Source organism: Physcomitrium patens, chromosome 13 (assembly GCF_059467195.1).
Source record: "Physcomitrium patens ecotype Gransden chromosome 13, ASM5946719v1, whole genome shotgun sequence".
Classification (NCBI taxonomy): Eukaryota; Viridiplantae; Streptophyta; class Bryopsida; order Funariales; family Funariaceae; genus Physcomitrium; species Physcomitrium patens.
The window spans coordinates 16,509,315-16,532,323 of NC_143422.1; positions in this window are offsets into that span (position 1 = coordinate 16,509,315).

Consider the following 23,009-nt stretch of genomic DNA (forward strand, 5'->3'; position numbering starts at 1 on the left):
ACTCCTGTACCTTTTGTGACGCATTGGCGAGATTTTCAGCTGGCTCCCATGTTTGTTCATTAATGTTATAGTCGCACCAATGAACAAGATACTCCAACTTGCCCCACCTTCGCCGTGAATCTAGTACCTTTTCAACCTCGTATTCCTTATGGTTCTCGATCTCAATACTAGGTGGCAAACATTGTACTCTTCCAGGAAAAGACGACTCTCGATAAGGCTCCAACAGAGAAACATGAAAGATTGGATATACCTTCATAGAAGCCGGTAATTCCAGACAATACGCCACTGGATTGATTTGCTTTTGGATGATAAATGGTCCCAATCTTTCATAGTCCAACTTATCACATGGTCGCTTGATCTTGATATTTCGTCGAAGAAGCCATGCTTTATCTCCAATTTTGAAAGTAGGTGCTTGATTCCGAAATCTATCTGTAAATGCCTTGTAGGATTCTTGAGTAGATTGTAATAGAAGCTTCAACGTATTTTGAAGCTCTGATAGTTGTTTCGCAAATCTTTTAGCTGTTGGATTGTTATTTGTTGACGGATTCAATAAATCAAGCTTTGGATAATACCCATAGTTGGAAAAGAATGGTGTTGTTATATGCAAAATCAACTAGCGATAGATATGTGGTTCAATCGTCTTGCTGATAGTTGATGCTACATCGTTAGTATTGTTCTAAGACTTAGTTCACCCATTCCGTTTGGCCGTCAGTTTGAGGATGAAAAGCCGAAGAAAGCATGATATCCAACTTTAGAATCTCAAAGAGAGATCTCCTAAACTTTGATACGAACTGGGTTCCTCGATCTGATATGATATCATCTGGTAGTCCATGATATCGATACACATTATCGAGAAAGAGCCTTGCTGTGACTTCATTGAACGTTGTCTTCTTGTAAAGAACAAAGTATGCCATCTTTGTAAGCCGATCTACCACGACAAAGATGCTATCAAATGAGTTCGATGATAGAAGGTCCGTGATGAAGTCCATGGAAATTGAAGACCATGGTCAACATGGAATCGGCAATGGCTGTAGGAGTCCATAAGGGCGATGTCGAGGATCCTTGGATCTTGAACAGATGTCGTAGGAGAGGACAAAATCTTTCACATCCTTCAACATTGGGGCCACCAAAAATCTTGAGAAATAAGCTTCAAGGTCTTCTTGAATCCAAAATATTCCGCAGCTGGAAAATCATGGTGAGATTGAAGAACTCGAAGTCGTGTTGGTCCTTTTGGGATATACAACCGCTCCTCAAAGTATAAAAGATCTCTCTCCACCTTAAATTTATCGTCATTGGCACGTTGCTTGATATCAATGGCTACTAAATCTTTAATTGTCGCGACACGTATCTGATTCAAGAAGTCAGCATCAATTGGCACAATAGTAGCGCAAAGCCAAAATTGCTCTGGCTTCAACAACGTCGTACATTGTTGATCAAATGCTGCTTTTTCAGCCTTTGGTACAAGATACGATCTCCTCGATAAGGCATCAGATAGTCTTTGCTGCTTTTCAGGTCAATAAGTGATAACAAAATCAAATCTAGATAGTAACATACTCCATCGAGCTTGACGTCGATTTAGAACTCGAGCCGACATGAAATACTCCAAATTCATGTAATCTGTGTATACGGTCACTGGTTGTGCAGCTCTTTCAAGAAAATGATGCCATTCTTGGAAATAATCCACTATAGCAAGAAGTTCCTTATCGTGGATCTCATAATTGATTTCAGTAGTAGAGAACTTTCGAGATTAGAATGCAATCGGATGGAGCTTCTTGTCTTCTCTCATTTGTGAAAGTACAGCTCGCAAAGCAAAATCCGAAGCATCAATTTCTAAATAAAAGGCCTTTGTAAAGTCTGGATGTACCAAGATTGGAGCCGTAGTAAATGCGGTCTTCAGATCTTGAAATGCCTTCTCCGCTAGAGGTCCCCATTCCAACTTATCCTTGCATGTCAACCGAGTGAGAGGAGCAACAACTTGAGAGTAATTCTTCATGAAGATTCGATAAAAGTTAACAAAGCCAAGAAAATATTGTACGTCTCTCACCATCTTCGGAACCTCCCAGGACACGATTGCTTTCACCTTCTTGGGATCCATCTTTAAGCCTTCCGTAGTCGCAACGAACCCCAAAAACTCCATTTCTATTTGGTAAAATAAACACTTCTCCAACTTGACATATAGTCCTTACTCGCGTAGTTTCTCCAAGACCAAATGAACACGCTTTTCATGCTTTTCCTCATTTTTGGAGAATATCAAAATATCATCCAAATAGATGACAACAAAATCGTCAATGTACTCTTGAAAAATATCATTCATCATATATTGAAAGACGGCTGGAGCATTGGTAAGACCAAAGGGTATGACATTATACTCAAAATGGCCATATCTTGTACGGAATGCTGTCTTCCACTCATCTCCTTCCTTCATTCGTACGTGGTTGTAGGCTCTTCTTAGATCAATTTTTGTAAAGATCCTTACATGTCCAAGTTGTTCTAAGAGACCTGAAATCAAGGGTAATGAGTAACGATTCTTCTTTGTTACCTTGTTGAGGCCTCGATAGTCCACGTACATCCGCAATGAGCCATCTTTCTTCTTCACAAATAAGATGGGTGCCCCAGCTGACGATTTTGAATGACAGATGAAGTTCTTGGCTAGATTCTCATCGATGTACTTCCGCAACTCCGTCTGCGATAGATTGTTGATTGGGCCAAAATGCAATTGTGCTCTTTCCTGTAAGTCTATGGCACAATCATATGGTTTGTGTCCCGGTAGCATGTCAGCATTTTTCTTTTGAAACACGTCTTTAAAATCCTTATATTGCTCCAGTATACATGTTGTCGAGATCTTCTTCCCGGTAATTGGAGCTGCATAAATGACAAACGGTGTGCCTTCCTTAGACAATCTTATTAATGCTCTTGCTCCAATAAATAAGGATTTTTCTATTCGGGTTTTTCTACTAGGCTTGCTCTTGGGTAGTTTTGTAGGAAAGGTCATCTTCCACAACTTCTAATCTATAAATGGGTTATGCTTTTCCAACCAGGAAAGACCAAAAATAACAGAATTTGATGGGGTTCTAATAATATTGAAAACAATATGACTACTATGATCCTTAAATATCACTTCTATAGGTTCTGATTCATGGGTGACACTACTAGACAATAAAGGTCACACATCTATGACCTCAACGTGAACAGGTTTGGATTTTTGTACTAAAGGGATCTTATGATGCTTCACAAATTCTTCATCTAAGAAACAAGCAGATGCTCTTGAATCTAATAATGCTAAGGTTCTCAGTTTCTGAGGGCCAATAAGCAATGGGATTGTAAAACAAAGGGCAGGTTGAGTGGAAAGAAAAGAACCTGGTTGTTGTTGCGATATTTCACAATCCAGCCGCACGATTCTTATTATGGCTGAACATCCTCGTTTTCCTGAACAAACGCGCTCCTAGTCTTGAGAATACATCGATTTTGCTTCCTGGGGCAGTTTCTAACTTTGTGGCCTTCTTCACCGCAATACAAGCATAGACCTTCTTCCATACGTTATTTTTTTTCTTCTAGAGTAAGAGATTTGACACGTACCGCATCAATTTGCATGTCTTCTACCTCTAAATGTGAATTCATGCTGCTTGTCGACATAGTTGGAGCGTGGCAAATTGTATGTTGTCTTGAACGTTGATCTTAGTGGCGTTGGAATAGGCAGTTATCACACTTCACAGCTTGGCTAAGAGCTTCGTTGAGCGTTTACGGATCAAGAAGAGTTAACAACAAATCCTTCACATCATCCCTAAAATCCCAATAGAATTGACTCATCAATGCTTCTTCATCCCAATTGATGTCGCATGCTAATTGCCTGAAGTTCGATGCATAGACTGATGTAGAACGCATCCCTTGTCGTAGTGACTGGATTTTTGTTGTAGCCCATCGAACCTTGTCGTGTTCACTAAATTCTTTCGCAAACGCCTCCAAAAAGGTTTCAAAGTTGTTTAGTATGGACGATCGTTTCTCAAATAAAGGAGCAAATCATGATAGAGCTTGCCTTGTAAGTAAGGTTCTAACAAGCTCAACACGTGACTCCTCCGTTGGATAGCGTTCAGGCTGTAAAACTGTTATCAACGTGATTTGGTTGACGAATCCTCAAAACTTGGAACACGTACCATTGAACTTGTTCGGAAGGCTAACTTGAGGCTCCTTATGTTGTAGAACCAATGGTGCTTGTCGAACCTGAGGCAAAGTTGCTTCTCCAAGTGTAGAAGTTTGAGGTTGGTACAACCTAGATTGTGCCATCCTAGATGCTCCATCAATATGAAGACTTGCCACGACTCCTTCAATCTCTGGAATTCTTTGCGATAACATAGTGAGGGCATTCATGATAGCATCCAACTTGGACTCTGAACTTTCCGTCATACTAATGTCTTGGCCTCCGGTCATTCTAAGAGAAGGACAGAAATGACTCTACAAGAAGACAATATTGGTTTAGAGGAGGGTACTCCGTAACCTCTAAAATGCCTTAAGAGCTTCAAGAAAAGGGGTAATCCACTCTCTTCAAGAATAAGACTCCAATATTATAACAAAAGAAGTATCAGTTTAGATGAGGGTACTCCGCAACCTCTAAAATGCTAGTACACTTCGAAGCATAGAGGTAATCCACACTCTAACAAAGAAGAAACTAGCTCTGATATCTGAGATGAGTGAAGTCTTGACAAACTGTCACGGACACAGAAATACAGACTTGAGATCTAACAAGAAGTTTAAGAAGAACTGGCAAGAATTAAATTAATCAGATGAAAACAACACCAGAGAGGTGAACTAGAGCTCCAAGAGATGTGTTGTCGAGACTGAAGAACTCTTCAGCCTCGATTCCAATATATACTCCTATTTAGGAAGCTTCTCAAGCAACTTCTACCAACTAAGAAGCTTCTAGAAGGTTTCAAAGACTTGCTTCTAGAAGGTTCTAAAAACTTATCTCTAGAAGATTCTAAGGACTATGTCCCTAATATCTTCTACCAACTAAGAAGCTTCTAGAAGGTTCCAGAGACTTACTTCTAGAAGGTTCTAGGAACTTGTCTTTAGAAGGTTTTAGAAACTTGTCTCTAGAAGGTTCTAAGGATTATGTCCCTAACAAGGTCTTCTAATTTTTTAAAATGCTATAATCAAAATAGATAAAATTCAAAATAAAGTTTTTTATATCCACTCTTTTTGAATTAATCTATTAACCATTCGAACATATACCAAGATTTATGAATATATTATATGTCCTAACTAATTTTTACATACTATAAGTAATTACAGTATAATAATGTTGTATCTTGTAATCTATTCGAGGAAGGACATGTTATTCTTAAGGATCTTCATTTTGATTTTTTCATCTTGAAGGTTGTGACAATCGCAATGCCTTGTTTGATAAGTGGACAAATGAAAGCTCTTGTATTAAATTTGTTGATTGTTGGTTCTCCGTCTCCTTAGAATCACAAATAAATAGAAGTTACAAAAAAAGATAGAAGGTACAATGCAATCTTTTCTAAACCTTGTTTCTTTTATACCAAAGACTTATTATTCTTCATCTAAATTTTGATAGATGTTGTCAATAAAAAGCCTCCATCACCTTTGCTATATTTATAAGATTCTTTATTGGCTTCTATGTACATTCACTAATATCATATCCATACTAATAGATTAGATATTACAATTCATTTTAGTGCCGCCTTCAATCTATAACTTCTTCAACTTTGAATTCTTCATTATTATCTACTTCTATAAGAAAACGTGGATTTTTTTTTTTTTTTTTTTTTTTTTTTTTTTTTTTGATATGTTCATAGTCTTGTATGGTTCAAGAAAAGACAAGTGGAAGATAAGATAGATCTTCATTGCCTCCGATAGATATAATCGATAAGCAACTCAATTGATTTATCCATAAATAGAAAAAGATCCAAGGTTGAATTTGTCCAATTTATTACAAGGATGAATAGTCTTTCTATTACAATAAATTAACCATATCTAGTCATCTACATTAAATTGAGCTTGTTCCTTTCAATAAGCATCTATGTTGATCTTTTGTTATTCTTGAGCTTTTTTTAATTATATCTTTATTATTGCATGTAGCTCTGACAAACAATTTACCTAATCTTCTACCATAAGATTATCAACTTTTGAAAAGTCAAAAGTATCAAGTCATGGATGGTTACCATAATTGACAAGAAAAAGGTGTTTATTGCATAGAAGAATTAATCATATTATCATAAGAAAACTCTACCAATAGCAAAAGAATTGTTTAATTGTCTTCTTGATAATTGATGGTATACCTTAAGTATTGCTTCAAAACTTGATTTACATGCTCTATCTTTCTATCATTTTGGAGGTGAAAGGCCGAAGAAAGTTTTATATCCATCTTTAGAATTTTGAAAAAGGTTCTCTAAAATCTTGATAGAAATTGAGTCTCCCTATCTGATATAATATCTTTTGAGAATTCATGATATCGATAGATATTGTCAAGGAAAAGCTTGGCAATTTCTTCACATGTACTAGATTTTGTGTATAGTATAAAATGTGCCATTTTGATTAAAAAAAAACTACTATCATGAATATAGAATCACACAATCTTAAAATTAGAAGACCTGTAATAAAATCTATAGAAATAAAAGACCATGATTATTCTGAAATAGGTAATGGTTGAAGAAGTCTATAAGGTTGATGGTGAAGAGTTTTTGAACTTCAAAAAAATATCTTTTATAGCCTTCCACAATTGCAACCACTAAAAATCTAAATATTAGCTCTAAAGTCTTATTGTATGTAAAATGTCTTGCTGTTAGAAAGTCATGATGTATTTGAAGACTACGTAAACGTGTTTTTTTTTTTGATACACATAGGCATCTTTTGAAATAAAGTATGTTGTTATTAAATTTTTTGGTTGATAAATGATATTAAACTTAAATCTTGATAAAGACTTGTTCTTACGAGCCTGGCAATAATTCAATACATGAGTTGACGTGAAATCGTAAGGTTGTTATAATCCATATAGATAGAGACTAGACTGGAAGTGCCTTATAGATTATAATACCATTCTTAAAAAGAATCTACAATTATAAAAAGCTCTTTATCATAGATCTTATAGTTAAGCTTGGCTATTGAAATTTTTTTGGAATGAAAAGCTATTGGATGAAGTTTATCATCTATTCCCATTTGTAATAATACCACACCCAAAGTAAAGTCTAATGCATCTGTTTCCATAAACAATGCCTTAGAGAAGTCAATGCAATACAAGATTGGTGTAGAAACAAAGGGTGTCTTTGAAGCTTCAAATGCTACTTTTGTTTCTTAATTCTATTGAAGTTTGTCTTTACAAGTCAAACATATAAGTGGAGGTATAATTTAAGAGAAGTCCTTGATAAAGATTCAATAGTAGTTGGCAAATTCTAAAAAATATTAGACATCTTGGACTGTTTTTGGAATCTTCTAAACCATAATAGTTTGAATTTTCTTAGGATCCATCATAAGTCCATCATTTGAAATGATGTAACCTAAGTAGTCAACTTGAGTAGTATCAAATACATATTTTTTTATCTTGGCATAAAGTGCTACATCTCTTAATTTTTGTAATACATCATGGACAAGAAATTCATATTCTTTTGTATTCTTAGAATAGATCAAGATGTTGTTTAGATAACAGATAACAAAATTGTCCAAAAACTCTTAAAAAATATTATTCATAAGATATTGAAAAGTTGTTAGTACATTTTTAAGTTCAAAAGGTATAACGTTATATTTAAAATATTCATACCTAGTTTGAAATGCAGTCTTTTATTCATCTCTTTCTTTAATACGTACTAGATTGTATGCTTCATATAGATCTATTTTTGTATAGATCTTAGCTTGATTCAATTGATCAAGAAATTTAGATATTAAAATAGTCGATACCTATTCTTGATGGTGATCTTATTGAGTCATTAATAATCAACACACATCCATAATGATCTATCTTTTTTCTTCACAAATAGAATTGAGCCTCCTGCTGGAAATTTGGAATAGCATATGAAGTTCTTGGCTAGATTCTCTTCAATATATTCCTTGAATTTGACCAACTCAATTTGTAATAAATTATAGATTGGTCCAAATGGCAGTTGTGCTCTTTTTTGAAGGTCAATTGAGTAGTCATAGGAATAATATTTTGAAAGAGTATCTATATTTTTTTCTCAAATACATCTTGAAATTCATGATATTGGCTTGGAATGCCACTTAAAGTCTTTACACTATTAGAAATGGGTGTGGCATAAATGACACGAGGTGATTCTACTTTTGCAACATGTAAGAAAGTTCTTGCACCTACAAACATAGGTTTAATTATACTAGACTTGTGATTTTTTACTTGATAAACTACACTCTTGATTATACTTTCAGAAAACTTGAGAGTACTAAAAATCTAATCTATTTGAGGGTTGTATATTTCTAACCACGATAAGCCTAAAATAATTGGATTGGAAGGAGATCTAATAATATTAAATACCACAAAGTTATTTTGATTATTGATTATTACTTCTATACAAAGGATTTCATAAGTAATATTTTCAAAAGATAATGGACAACCATCTACGACTTCTACAAAAATAGAATTTAGTTTTCTTATTAAAGATATACAAAGTCTTTTACTAAATTCTTCATCTAAAAAATATACTAACTATAGAATAGGTAGGATTTTTTTGTTTTATAATATATAGTATATAGGATTTACAGAAGCTAGTAAATTAATAAATGGATAGTTTAAAAGGCAGGATAGATGATTCAATCAGAAAAAATTGTTATCATTGTATTGTGTAGTGGTTGGCATTTCAAGGTAAGCATAAGTAGGTTGAAGAAGAAGTAGGAAGGGCCAGATTATGATAGTTATGAGCTAGGGTGAGTTTGGTTCTACTTCTTTATTTTTTTGTAGTTGAAGAGTAATAGATAGTTATTGAATAATGTGAAGTGAAATTCTAGAATAAAAAAGAGATTTAATGTTGTAAATAAAGTATGGAATTTATTGTGCATGAATACAATGGAAAATTTTAATTAGAAAATTAGAAGTATTAGTAAAAAAATGGATATGAGTGAGAGAATTATAATACTGAGGTTTAAGAACAAATCTTTGGAGTTTAGATTTGTCTGAAGAGGTATAGAGAGAATGACAATAAATTTGGAGGATTTTAGTGATTGGATCATAGAGTGATTGTATGCTATCTTTTAAGATAGTATTGTATTACATATCAATGTTATAAATTAGGAGAAGAAAAGATATATTGAATGTGAAGATAGAATTATCAATTGTAATATTTGATAGAATATAGTGTCGTGTTGTAATTTATTCATAGTATAAAAATAATGGTTATTATATTGCTATTATTTAATAATGACCTTAGAAAATAATGAGTTATTTTCTAAAGAATTTCATGGTTTATAAAAATCTTAAATAACTTGTGTAAGTTTTCTAAGTAAAAGTAGAAGTATTAGGGTTATTTAATATGAAAGATATAGAAAGATATGGATATTGATATTATAGTATTTTGGCCTTCGGCCATCTACGTGGATAAATAAGACAAGGATAAGAGGATCTTCACTCTCATTGGCTACAGGTCATGACCAATGAGCTTCAATGGGATGTTTGAGAGAAAACCAAAGGAGAAGCCACTTCTTCAGAGGCATTCGAAGGTTTAGATGGGAGATTCAAAAAGCTTGTATTTTGGGCTATAATTTTGGTGTACAAAGTTTGTTATTTGAGTTTTGTATGAAGAAGTTAAGGTTGTTTGAAGTTAGGGTGTAATTTATTTACTAACTATCATTCTTTTAAGCATTCAGAAAGTTGTAGAAGGTTTTTTGGAAAACAAAAGATGTCTTTGGAAAGCTGGTTTGAAGGAGTATAATTTTCGTACAAGGATTGTTAACTTTGAGTCTGCAATGAGAGAGTTATGGCTGTTTAAAGTCTTGATGTGAAATTTGTATCTACTATCACTCTTTCAAGCATACAAAGAGTTGTAAAAAGGCATTTAACAATTGGAAGATGGAATTAGAAATCTGACTTGAAGGACTTCAATTATTGTACAAGATTTGATGAAATCTGATCTGAAGTGAGGAAGAAATGGCTGGTCGAAGTCAGAGCTTGCAAATTAAGGTAGTAAGTGAACCAAATTGTTGATGGTTATGTTTTGAGCCATTTTTTTAAGCATTCTTGAATGAATTTTGGCTCAAACTTGCCAAAGGTGTAGTTATAATATTGAAAAGCTACACAAAAAAAAATTCATGTCATTTGAGTGTTGGATTTGTAAGAAATCGCAAAATCAGTACATAGGTGTTTGTAAGTCAACATGTAAAGGCCGTGCTATTGAAATTGTGTTATCTAGAGTTTTATAAAAAATCGATGGTTGAAAATTGGATATAAAAGAATTAAGGGTATTGCCTTATTTCGTAGATAATTTGAGCTCAATCTAACGGTTGGATTGAGAATCATCAAATTTTAAAGTTCAGTGCATCAAAGGGATTTGGTATTGAAGGAATTTTGGCATCACAAGGATTTTACTACTACAAAAAGGGTTTTGGAAATTACAAAAGTTTTGGAAATTATTGACTAATTTTATTATTATTGGAAGTCTAGTAATTATTATTTATTGCTACAACTTTTATTATTACTGGAGGTTTGATAATTATTATTTATTGCTATAACTTTTACTATTATTGGAGGTCTGGTGATTATTAATTATTGCTATAATTTTTATTATTATTGGAGGTCCGATAATTATTATTTATTACTAAAAATTTTACTATTATTAGAAGCTTGGCATTTGATGTTTATTGCTACTATATTTAATATTATGGAAAAGAATAAAAAAAAATTATAAATAATATTGGAGTATTTTTCATCTTATGATTAATTGAGAATTTAGTGTCAGCCAAAAGCCCAATACTTTCTCAAGGCAAGCTCTCTTTCTCCCAACTGCGGAGGACAATGTAGCATTCTTGGGTGTTTTTAGTTGATTAAGATATGATTAATTGTGTGACGTCAACATATAAATTCATGCGGATAGTCTTTCCCTGTGTTTAAATTCCCTTATATAAATTTATTTCGATTAGAGTAGTCCCATGTAAATAAAATGACAATTACATTTTAGCGCTGTTGTCAGAAAATTGATTATAGTATTGAATGTTAGGAATTAAATGTTCAATGTGTGGTTGTGGATGTCATATAAAGAAGCTACAAAATTAGTGTTGATTCAAAAATGAAGCCAAATGTGTAGTTAAAGTAGAGATAGAAAGCAATTTCAGTAGAATATGATGAAAGATTATGGTTAATAAGAATGAAAACATGACATTAAAAAAAATATGCCAGTTGAAAAGAAGAGAAGAAAGAGCGTAAGCAAGAAATTTATTGTAGGACAAGCAAGAACGGAATTTAAAAAGGAAGCATCAATTGATTTGGATTAAAACATGGCTGCATACTTGTTGGTATATCCAAGCATACCAAAAACCTCACATGTCGTTAATATTTTAGTCATATATATCATTAAAAATACTGCTTAGAGTCCTCGCGAGAAATTTTATCAAGAGTCTAGCGTATCTCTTGAGTCCATTAATTGAAAGTGAAGGAGGCGAGGAAGAATTAGAAACTCCATTGGATTCTTTTCTAATAGCAAATATAGCCAATTCTAATAATACTAGTTCTTCAAAATGGCACAAATTGCTTACTAATAAGGACCAATTTAGAGTGTTTCAAAATCCATCTTTTTTATTGTCAATTTAATCAATAAAATTATTTGTAGATAATAATAGTAAATTAAGGAGGTCTGAAAGTCCAAAAAAGATAATTGGAGAAGGTAGTGATTATTTTAGAAAAAAAATTAAGTAGAATATTGACATCTTCAATGGTGGTGGGGGGCCTAGTAGTTCCAATTGCAGTTCAAATGGGTGTAGTGGGCGATTGCACAACTAGCATAGCTCCATTATCTAGTTTTAGGGATTTGCTAGATGCAGATCTAGATCAACATTTGTCTCAATTCTTGACTACATGTATAGCCAATAATGGTAGAACTAAAGATATTTGATTGAGATGGTCGCTAGTGACCTTAAAAGACACAACATGTGAATGGTATAATTGCCAACTTGTGGACCAATTTTTTAATGAAGAAGCATTGAAAAATACGTTTTTAATCCATTTTTGATTAATTAGATTTAAAGAATGTCTCAAGGAAAGGTTAATAAATAGTAGAATGGTACTAGAAGAAGCGATGCAATAATATTATGAATGAGTACCAGATATTCTTTAAAAATTACTAAATAACTAAATGCCAAAATCATTTATTTTGTTTGTATTGGTTAACGGACTACACCCACCAGAATTAAAGATGTTTGTGAAAGAAATCCAACCAGCCACTGTTGCTTCCTCATTTGATTGAGCAAAGATATGAGGAGAATGTTATTATGATCAATTCCTAACCACAAGAGTGACAATGATTCCATCTCAAGGAGATTATCAAATGCCAACTTATAATGAAGCAACGAGCAGTTATTCAAGAATGATTGATTACGGTACGAATATTAGTACAAATCCTCAAGAGATAGTTAATGTTGTTCCATTGTAGGCTATACCACTGACAACAGCAGTTTTATACTCCCCATACTCTCCATATTAAAAACCAGTACCTATGAAAGAGTTATCTTATGAACTAGTATTGAGAGATCAAAACGAGGCTTTGTTATTAACTTTGACAAAGAAGATGGACGAATTGGCTGTTAATTTGATAAAAGATAATAAGACGAGGCATAAATTGACCAATATACGCTCCAATGTTTAGTGCAATAGTTGTAAAGAACAAGGCCATTTGGTAACGGAATGTTCTTGACCACCCCATATGATTATACAATATACATTTTGTAGGAGTAAGCATGCCACCACCAATTGTTGGAATTTATGAAAGCAATAATAGTTTGGTAATGACACCATGATTCAACTGACTTTATAGGATGTTAATCAAGTCCAAATAAGAAATAGGTTTGGCTAGAGCGAGAATCGTTCAAATAAATAAAATAGGAATTTTTCTAATTTTCAAAATTCTGAATATAATCAAGAATGTGGATCCAATGCTCATGGTTTTGTACAAAGTCAGCAAGGATATTTCCAATATCTATCCATTTAGAAACCAACTCTAGATTTTATAGTATCAATTGGTCAATCGGGATCATTTATCCATCCAACTTGGAATAGGTCCAATTGATATATATTAGTAGAAACATCCAATATTCCTCATGGAGTTGAAAGAAGACTACTTTGATGTTATTGTTGGAAGCAGATAAGACATTATGCCAGTGAATGTCTCAATCCAAGAGCTAATAATGAATATACTCCAGTATGTGGAAATTGTAAGCAGTCTGGACATACTTATTAATAGTTCAATGCTCCATTTGATTTCAATAATGAGGATCAGCAAATGCAGTTAAACCAACAGTTAGATGATAAAGGTTAATATCAACAAAATTTCCTAGTACATTGAGTTGAGGTGGTTAACGCAATATTTACATGGAATCAACAAAAATGACAAGATCCAATTCAAAAATTGGATGAATTAATTGTAAGGAAGTAATTCCATCAACTAATGGGTAATTCAAAACCATTACCAATACTGAAAAACATTCTAATATTGGGACCTAATTCATCTAAATAATCCAATTTGATTTCTAGTACTAATTTATTAGTGCCACCAAATCTAATTTCGAATAAAATGTCTTATCCATTAAAAGTTCTTTTGACAGAAGAAAACTCAGAGAACGTACAAACAAGAATTCCGACCATAAGAAAGGATTTAGTATCTCAAGGAATAAAATTAAAACCAATGAAACGAAAGAGGGTATTCGAAATCACTTTCAATATGGAACCGTATAATATTTTGAAAGATTTGGATGTACTTTAGCCCTCTATTACAATGAAGTAACTTTTGGCATTAGCACTGAAATACTATTCTACATTCAATACCTCATTAATAAGATATACGTCTCGTAATAGAGAAATTCATGAAGTTAGTTTGAATCCCAAATTGAGAGCACCAAATATTGATGTATTAATTCATGGTATTCTAATTTCCAAAGTTCTAGTGGATGGTGGCTCTAGTGTCAATTTGATGAATGTCAATACAATGGAGGACTTGGATTTAAAACATTTATTATCCATAACATTAGTATTGAGAATGACAAATCATAGTAGGATAAAATCAGTGGATATCATACGCAGTATTGACACTGTAATTACCAGAATTACATACAAAATTGATTATATTATTTTTTGCTTATAGAATTCTATATTATCATATTTAATTTTATTGGACCGACCATGGTTATATCAAACCAAAGCTAAAAATGATTGGGGTCGTGGCACATTGACTATTGGAAAAGATAGTGAGTAGATTGTACTATACATGTACCTAGTATAATAACATGGAGAATCTCAATTGCTAGGATCAAAGATTACATCGGAAGATAAGAATCAATCCGTTGAAGAGGATGACAAAGCTACGGAGAGAATACATTTTGGTGAAGTTTAAAATACCTCGAAGTAGAATGGGGGTGGTTTATCAATGTAGAGGCCCGAATGAATATTTAGTATATGAGGAGGATACAACAAACTCTGATCATGCTATTGTTGATTAAATGAATAATTTTGATGTAAATCATGGCAATGCAATGGAAGTAAAGTTGTATAGTTTTAAGCAATAAGATTGTATAAAAGATTATGAACTAACAAGAAAAATCAAAGAAGAAGTTGTTGAGGAACTTGTGTGTCAATCCATTAACTTAGGTACTATTGAAACACCACAGGTTATTAAGGTATACACCGTTATCGGAGTAGAGAGAGTTTTTCTCAAGAAAGCGCTGAGCTTCTAGCTGCCACTAAATGCTCAATCAAGACTAAGATATAAAAGTACCAAGTTTATATATATAATATATTCTCTTTTAGAGAAATTACATCAAAATATAAGCCCAAGTACCAAAAAAACAACCAAATGTATGATAAAGTATCTTAATATCTTATATATCCTTATGAGAAATGTTTCCCAAACTTCAAGAGCTCATATCTCACAATTGGACCGTCCAAAAATTCCTAAATTTTAAATGAAGTACTCATATACTTTCAAAAACTACCACAAAAAAAATTAACTACAAATTCATTACGGATCTTGAGATATCACCAAAACCTTAATAATAGCTTTAAACCCTAGCTTACATACACCAATGTGCTATTTTCTTTATATCTCACAAAATAAGTACTTAAATACCATGAAACTTTAATTTATAAATTTTTAACTTAGTAACTCACACTTATGGAAATTTTGAGCCAAAAATTCGTCCAAAAACTCAAGATATGGCACCAACCATTACTATCAACAAAATGACTCACTTACTACCTTTGAATTACATGTGTTGTCTTCAATGCCCTATAACTCCTTCACCTAGACTTGAAATTCATCAAACAGTATGTGTAAAGTATAGCTAAGAAAGTGTAATCTCCAAATCCAGTCGCCGATCTTTCATTGCTCTTTGTACACATATGTTATGCTTCAAAGAGTGATAGTAGGTACAAATTTGATACCTTAACTTTGAACACCTATATCTCCTTTACAAAAACTTGAAATCGCACAAACTCTTCATCCAAATTATATCCAAAACTCTGAAATTGGTGATTCCAGCCTCCAAAGCTCGAATGAATTCGAAAGAAAAACCCTAATGTCTAATAAGGCCTTGGGCAGCCTCCTTGAAGCCCATTGGGCATGGCCTTCGACCAATAGGAATGAAGATCCCGATTCCTTGCCTTCATCCAACCATGCCTTGCTTTCATCCCTCTTAATAAGCCTCCTACTAATGAAGAATTTCTTCTTTAGGCTCTAATCTCCTCTCAAGGCTTCATACTAACATTTAGGTTCTATGACTTTTTTTTTTTTGAAATGCTATAATTAAAAAGATAAAACTCAAAATAAAGTTTCTTAAATCCACTCTCTTTAAATTAATCTATTAATCATTCTAACATATACCAAGACTTATAAATATATTATATGTTCTAACTAATTTTTACATACTATAAGCATTTACAGTACGATACCGCTATTACGGGTATGGAGTTGAAAAATTAGAAAAAATTCTTTCTCAGTCATAAATCTGCTTTTATTTGATTGTATGCAGATTTAAAAGGTATTCATGTTGAGATTTGTAAGCATTGAATTACTTTGAAGGAGGATGCTACATCAATTTATGAAAGACAATACCATCTTAATCCAAAATATTTCCTTATGATAAAAGAGGAATTGAACAAACTTTTAAATGTAGGTTTTATTTATCCAATCTTGTATAGTGAATTGGTTTCACCAATTATGATGGTACTAAAGAAGAATGGAAAAATTAGAATTTTTTAAGATTTTTATAAATTGAATGCGGCTACCAAAAAGGATTATTTTTTTTTATCTTTTATAAATAGTATCTTGGACATAGTAGCAAGACATGAATGTTATTCCTTCTTAGATGGATTTTTAAGTTATAATCAAGTTAAAATTACAAAGGAGCACCAGTTAAAGACTACTTTTATTATAGATTGGGGCACATTTGCTTATAAAGTGATGCCATATGGGTTATGTAATGCCCCTGCCATATTTCAAAGAGTGATAATACAAGCATTTGAGGATTATTTATGATTATTGATGGAGATATTTTTAGATAATTTTTACACATTTAGTATAAAGGTTGAATATTTAGAATGTCTTGATAAGTCTTTGGATCGCTGTGGTCAATATGGAATTTCTTTAAATTTGGAGAAATGCCAATTTAGAGTACTGTCTAGTAAGTTATTGGGATACATTGTCTCATTGGCTAGTATTACTATTGACCCAGATAAAGTTACTAGTATATTGGCTTTACAAAAGCTAAAGACAGTGTTGAGTTTTTGTGGTTTTGTTAGCCATGTCACTTATTATCAATGATTTATTCATTCATTTGTGGTTATATGTCAGCCTTTAATTAATCTCTTAAAAAAACCATTGTTGGATAGGTTTAGTCCAATTTGGACTAAAGACTATACAATTACGTTCGAAGAATTGAAATAAAAATTAGTATCTGCACTAATACTAGTTGCACCTTGTTGGACAAAATTATTTCATGTTTATGTTGATGCATCCAATATTGCTATTGGATCCGTATTGAGTCAAAAAGATGAGAATAATTTTGATCATCTAATATATTTTGCTAGTTTTCAATTAGTTGCAGGCAAATAAAATTACACTATTACAGAACAGAAAGCCTTAGCCATAATCTACTCTCTCTAGAAATTTCAGCATTATCTACTTGGTTATCCATTAGTGTTTCATGTCGATCATGATGCTCTAAAGGATATGGTTAATAAATCTCAATTGAATGGATGCATTGCTTAATAGATGTTACTACTTCAAGAATTAAATTTTACTATTAATGTTTGATTAGGCAAGAAACATGCCAATGTGGATCACTTATCCCAATTGTTCAATATATTGGAAAATGATCCTACCTATGATACACTTCTTGATGCGCAGTTATTTGCAGTCAACATGATTATACCCGAATATAATGAATTGATTTATTATTTGACATTTCAGACATTTTCAATTCCATATAGTAAGAAATTAAAGAAATGCTTGATTTTAAAAAGTGTATTGTATACGATGATTGGTGATGCCTTATATAAGCAAGGCCAGGATGGAATTTTATGCCAATGTATCTTTCAAAGTGAAGTGTATATCATATTGGAAGGATGATATTTGGATAATTGTGGAGGATATTTTGTCAATGATAGTATTACTTGTAAAGCTCTAATGGATGGATATTGGTGGACAACCATGTTTTCAGATGCACACCAATATGTCTAACTTTAAAATCCTTGTTAACAAATTGGTCGACCTACTAGAACTTTTGCCATGCTATTGGTACTAATTTTGGCATAGATACTGTTTAAGAAATGGAGGATTGATTTTGTAGGACCAATCACACCAACCTCCCGAAATAGATACAAAAATTATATTTTGGTATTGACCAATTATGTCACAAAATGGACTGAGGCTGTGGCAACAAAAATTGATAATGCCAATACAGTAGCCACATTTTTATATGAGAATATTATCACCCATTTTGGATATTCTAAAGAATTGATTAGAGATCAAGGAACCCATTTTATTAATATTACAATTGTAATCTTGATAGATAAATATGAGATCAAACATTGAAAAATAACCCTATATCACCCTCAAGTCAATGAGTAGACTGAAAAGACCAATGGTACTTGGTATAAAATTTTAACTAAGACAGTATCTAGTATAAGAATGGATAGGAATACTAAATTGTTTGTAGCATTGAAGGCATATCATACTACATATAAAGTGACTACCAATTCCATACTATTTCAATTAATGTATGGACAAGAAGCAATCTTATTAATTGAATTGGAGGTACAAAGTTTGAGAATTGGATTAGATGAACGTCTTGGAGACAAGGAATGCCTCCAATATCAGTTAGCAGAATTGAAAAAATTAGATGAAGTTAAGGCTACGGCTTTCATGACTATAGAAGCTACCTATTATAAATACCTATAAAATCAAAGGAGTATTTATAAAGCTTCTAGAAAGCTTTTATAGAAGATATTATGGAATTAACTTACTTTTATTTATTTTTATTTAATCATATAGATAATTATTGGTTTATATGTGTATATTTGTGATACTTTCTTATCTTAAATCTCTCTCTTAAGATGTAAGTGTCACTCAACTTCAAGGTTTTTTGTTCATATATCTCATTCAATACGTTTTTTTGATCATGTATAAAGTATATACTTTCTTTCTTGATTACTTTAATTTTAATTCTAAGTCAATAAGCAATTTCAATCGAGATGCAATTTTTTGTAGAACCACAATACACCAATCGATTTTTTTTTATAATTGTCTAAGGCTATGCCAATTATCTCTAAGAGATAGTAGCTATTCCTAGTACCGGCCCTCAATGCCTTTATTAAAGATTCTTGTTTTCTTGCTTTGTTTTATTATTAACTTGATGAGTCTCAAGAATCTGAACCTACCTTATTTTTTTGATGCTTGAATTTTGATGTTTTAGATAACTATTGATCTAATGGCTTGACTCTCAACAATAAAAATACAATCTCTTTTATATCAATATTAATTATCTTTGTGGTATCAATGATCTTTATACGGCATCAATTTCTATTAGCATTAGTTATTGTGCTATAGTATTAAATAGCAATAGGAGACTTTGTGCTATAGGTCATGTTCCATGATTTTTGAAATCTATAGCATTGACCTTTTCTACAATTCTAATTGCCCCTTCAAATATTTGTGGATCCCTTAATTCCACCTTTTGCTAGATCCTAGGTTTCAAATCTTGTAGAAATTGATCTATCATCTTTGTCTGTAAATCATTATTAATTTAATGACATAAGGACTTGAATAGGGAGTCATAATCTTGCACCGATCTAGATTGTGTAAGATTTACCAATTAATCATGTGCTATCTTTTCAGCATTAATAGATCAAAATTAATTCTTAAACTTGGTTTCAAATTCCTTCCAATTAAAAAATCACCTTGAACTTTATAGCTTTGAACTCAATATTATCACCAAATGGTTGCTGTATCTTTAAAATAATTGGTTGCATAAATAATTCCTTCAATGGTATTTGCCTTAGATAGTTGGAGGTATTATCACATGTTGAATAGCCAATGATATATATCTTCTTGCCTTGAAGTCCTAGAGTATGTAGTAGGCTTATTTAATTTCAGCCTAGCAAATATCAACTCCCTTGTTTTAGATGCTTCTATTCGCCTTTGCAAAGTAGCTATCTCGCCTAAGAAGTATTGTATTTGAGCTTCCATCTAGGATTACTTTGTCATATTTCCCAAGCTATAATTTCTTTGTTGGATTCTACTATTGTAATACCTTCTCACCTTTTGATTGATTTTCTAAGAGTAGCTTATGATAGCCTCAACTCAGTATCTAGTGTGAATATATGTCACAAACATACTCATGTAAGCTAGTACTTACATATACAAATATGTGAAAGTAAGTAAAAGTAGATAAAAGTAAGTTAATTCTATAGTATTTAATATGGAAGCTTTCTAGAAGCTTCATAGACGCTGCTTTGACTTCATAGGTGTCTTTAATTGACTTTTTGGATTAAAAACGTCGTCAACAAGTTGGCCATGTGCCACACATGTTGTTAGCTTGAAGATCAAGCTAACTATGTGGCCCACACGTAAAAAAACTTGCCTTGTAAGTCAAGGCATGTATCCTACAAAGTCAACACATATTAGAGGTCCTATAGAACGTTGCCACGTAGCCCCTAGTTAGATAGTATATATAGAAACAAGAGTGAAGCCTTCTTCACTCTTGTCAACTCTTTTCTTACTTCCAGTCTAGTTTCAAGGGTCTCTAGTTTTCTTGTCTTTTGGTAATAGTCATTCTAGTTTCTCTTTCAATATACATACTTGTTTATTTATATTTTGTTACCTTTCTTAGAGTGAAGGCTCACTTGTCTGAATTGCTTTTTTATTGAGTTCTTGTCATTGACAGATTGACAAGAGTACACCTACAATATCAGAGCTTTGTCTAAACTTGATTAAGAGTGGATTATCCCTTTTTCTTCATAAGATATAAGCATATTAGAAGTTATGGATTACCCTCTTCTAAACTGATATTGTCTTTAGTATTTTTTTTGTTCTCAAGTCCTCTCTTCTATTTGTCTTAAGCGATATTGGACATCTTCCCTTTTTTAAGTATTCTCATAGCAAAACTTGTTGAAATGAAGAGTGCAATGGCACAAATGCAAGAGCAATTGAGGGAGTTAATGCTTGCAATGCATCAACTCAATTTACCACCACAAAGAGCAACAAGATTGGCAGGAAGTGAAGATATAGAAATGATTGGAGCTGCTTCAACATCTGCACCAAACCATGTCCTTTCTCTTATGGTGGAACGCCCTTCCAGTATTAGAGAACCAAGAATTACCCTACCCAAGAAGTTTAATGGCACCAGATCTAAGTTTCGAGGATTTATCAATTAAGTATAACTTGTGATTGAACTTCAATCCCAAAGCTATCCAACTTCAAGATTGCAAGTTAGATTCATTGATACGCTTCTTTCAAATTCAACACTATCATAATTTTCATCTTTTCTTGAACGACAAGATCCAATATTGGATAATCTAGAGACTTTTCTAGCAGAGTTTGGATCCATGTATGGAGAACATGATGCAATTTGTATTGCAATCAATAAGATCTATATTTTACGACAAGGCAATCGATCAATAACGTTGTACGCTTAACAATTTTGACAACTTGCAACTGATATCAAGAGGGATGATGCTGCACTTATTAGCCAATTTCTCTACGGATTACAATATGAGGTAAAAAAATTAATGCTCAACTTACTTGATCCTCAAACATTGAGTTAGGCAATTGATTTTGTTGTGAAGTGCAACACTCGTCTTTTTGAATTTCGATCTGAGAACCGTATAAGTGGACCTCAACGTTACTATAATTCAATGGTAATACCAACACCTCTTCAACACATCCATTCGGAAGTAGAGAATATGTAAATTGATGCAGTACGTTTTAAACCTCTTACTGAGCAAGAAAATACTTGTCGTTGTCAAGAAGGATTATGTTTATATTGTGGAGAACCAAAGTACACTGTTCAATATTGTCCAAAGAAACGACGCAATCAAAAAATGAGCAGTATGGCTGTAAAAGAAGACAACATGTCAAAAAATGAGTTTGTGCAGCTACAATAGGAACTGTGCAGCTGGAACCTTGCACAACATCTAGTAAAGGTCCTATTCTCTCCTCAGAGCCCTCTCCTTCTTTTACATTAAATGTTATTTTAGGACCTAAATATTACAAAGCCTCTACCTTGTTAGATTTAGAAGCCTCGATGTATTTCTTAGATGAAGAATTTACTAAAAGACATAGCATATCTTTAGTAAAGAAAACTAAACCTGTTCATGTAGAAGTCATAGATGGTCGTCCATTGTCTTCTGGAGATATTACTCACAAAACCCCTCCTATAGAAGTAATAATTAATGGTCATAATAGCTTTGTAGTATTTAATATCATTAGATCTCCCTCTAATCCAGTCATTTTATATTTATCATGATTAGAAAAATACAACCCTCAAATAGATTGGATTTTCCAAACTCTTACTTTTTCTAAAAGTATAACTAACAGTGTAGTTAATCAAGTAGAGAGTCATAAGTCCACTTCAATTAAACCCGTATTTATAGGTGTAAAAGCTTTCTTGCATGCTGCTATGAAAGAATTACCATATATTATTTATACCACACCTGTTTCTACTGGTAGAAAGACTTCAAATGGCATTTCAAGCCAATATCAAGAATTTCAAGATGTATTTGAAAAAAAAAAAAATACGGATACACTCCCGCAACATCGTCCCTATGATTGCTCAATTGACCTTCAAGAAGAAGCACAACCACCATTCAGACCAATCTACAGTTTATCACAAAATGAGTTGACGGAACTCAAAGAGTATATTAAAGAATAACTAGCCAAGAATTTCATACGCCATTCTAAATCTCCGGTAGGAGCTCCAATTCTATTTGTGAAGAAAAAAATGATGGATCATTGTGGATGTGTATTGATTATCGAGGAGTCAATAAGATTACTATCAAGAACAAGTATCCACTACCTTTAATATCTGGACTTCTTGATCAGCTAAATCAAGCTAAGATCTATACAAAAAGAGATCTCCAGGGAGCATACAATTTAATACACATCAAAGAAAGAGATGAATGGAAGATTGTGTTTTGAACTAGGTATGGACATTTTGAATACAATGTCATGCATTTTGGACTAACAAATGCACCTGCATCTTTTCAACATCTAATGAATGATATTTTTCGAGAGTTTTTGGATGATTTTGTGGTCTATTATCTAGACGACATCTTGATCTATTCTAAGAATCCAGAAGAACAT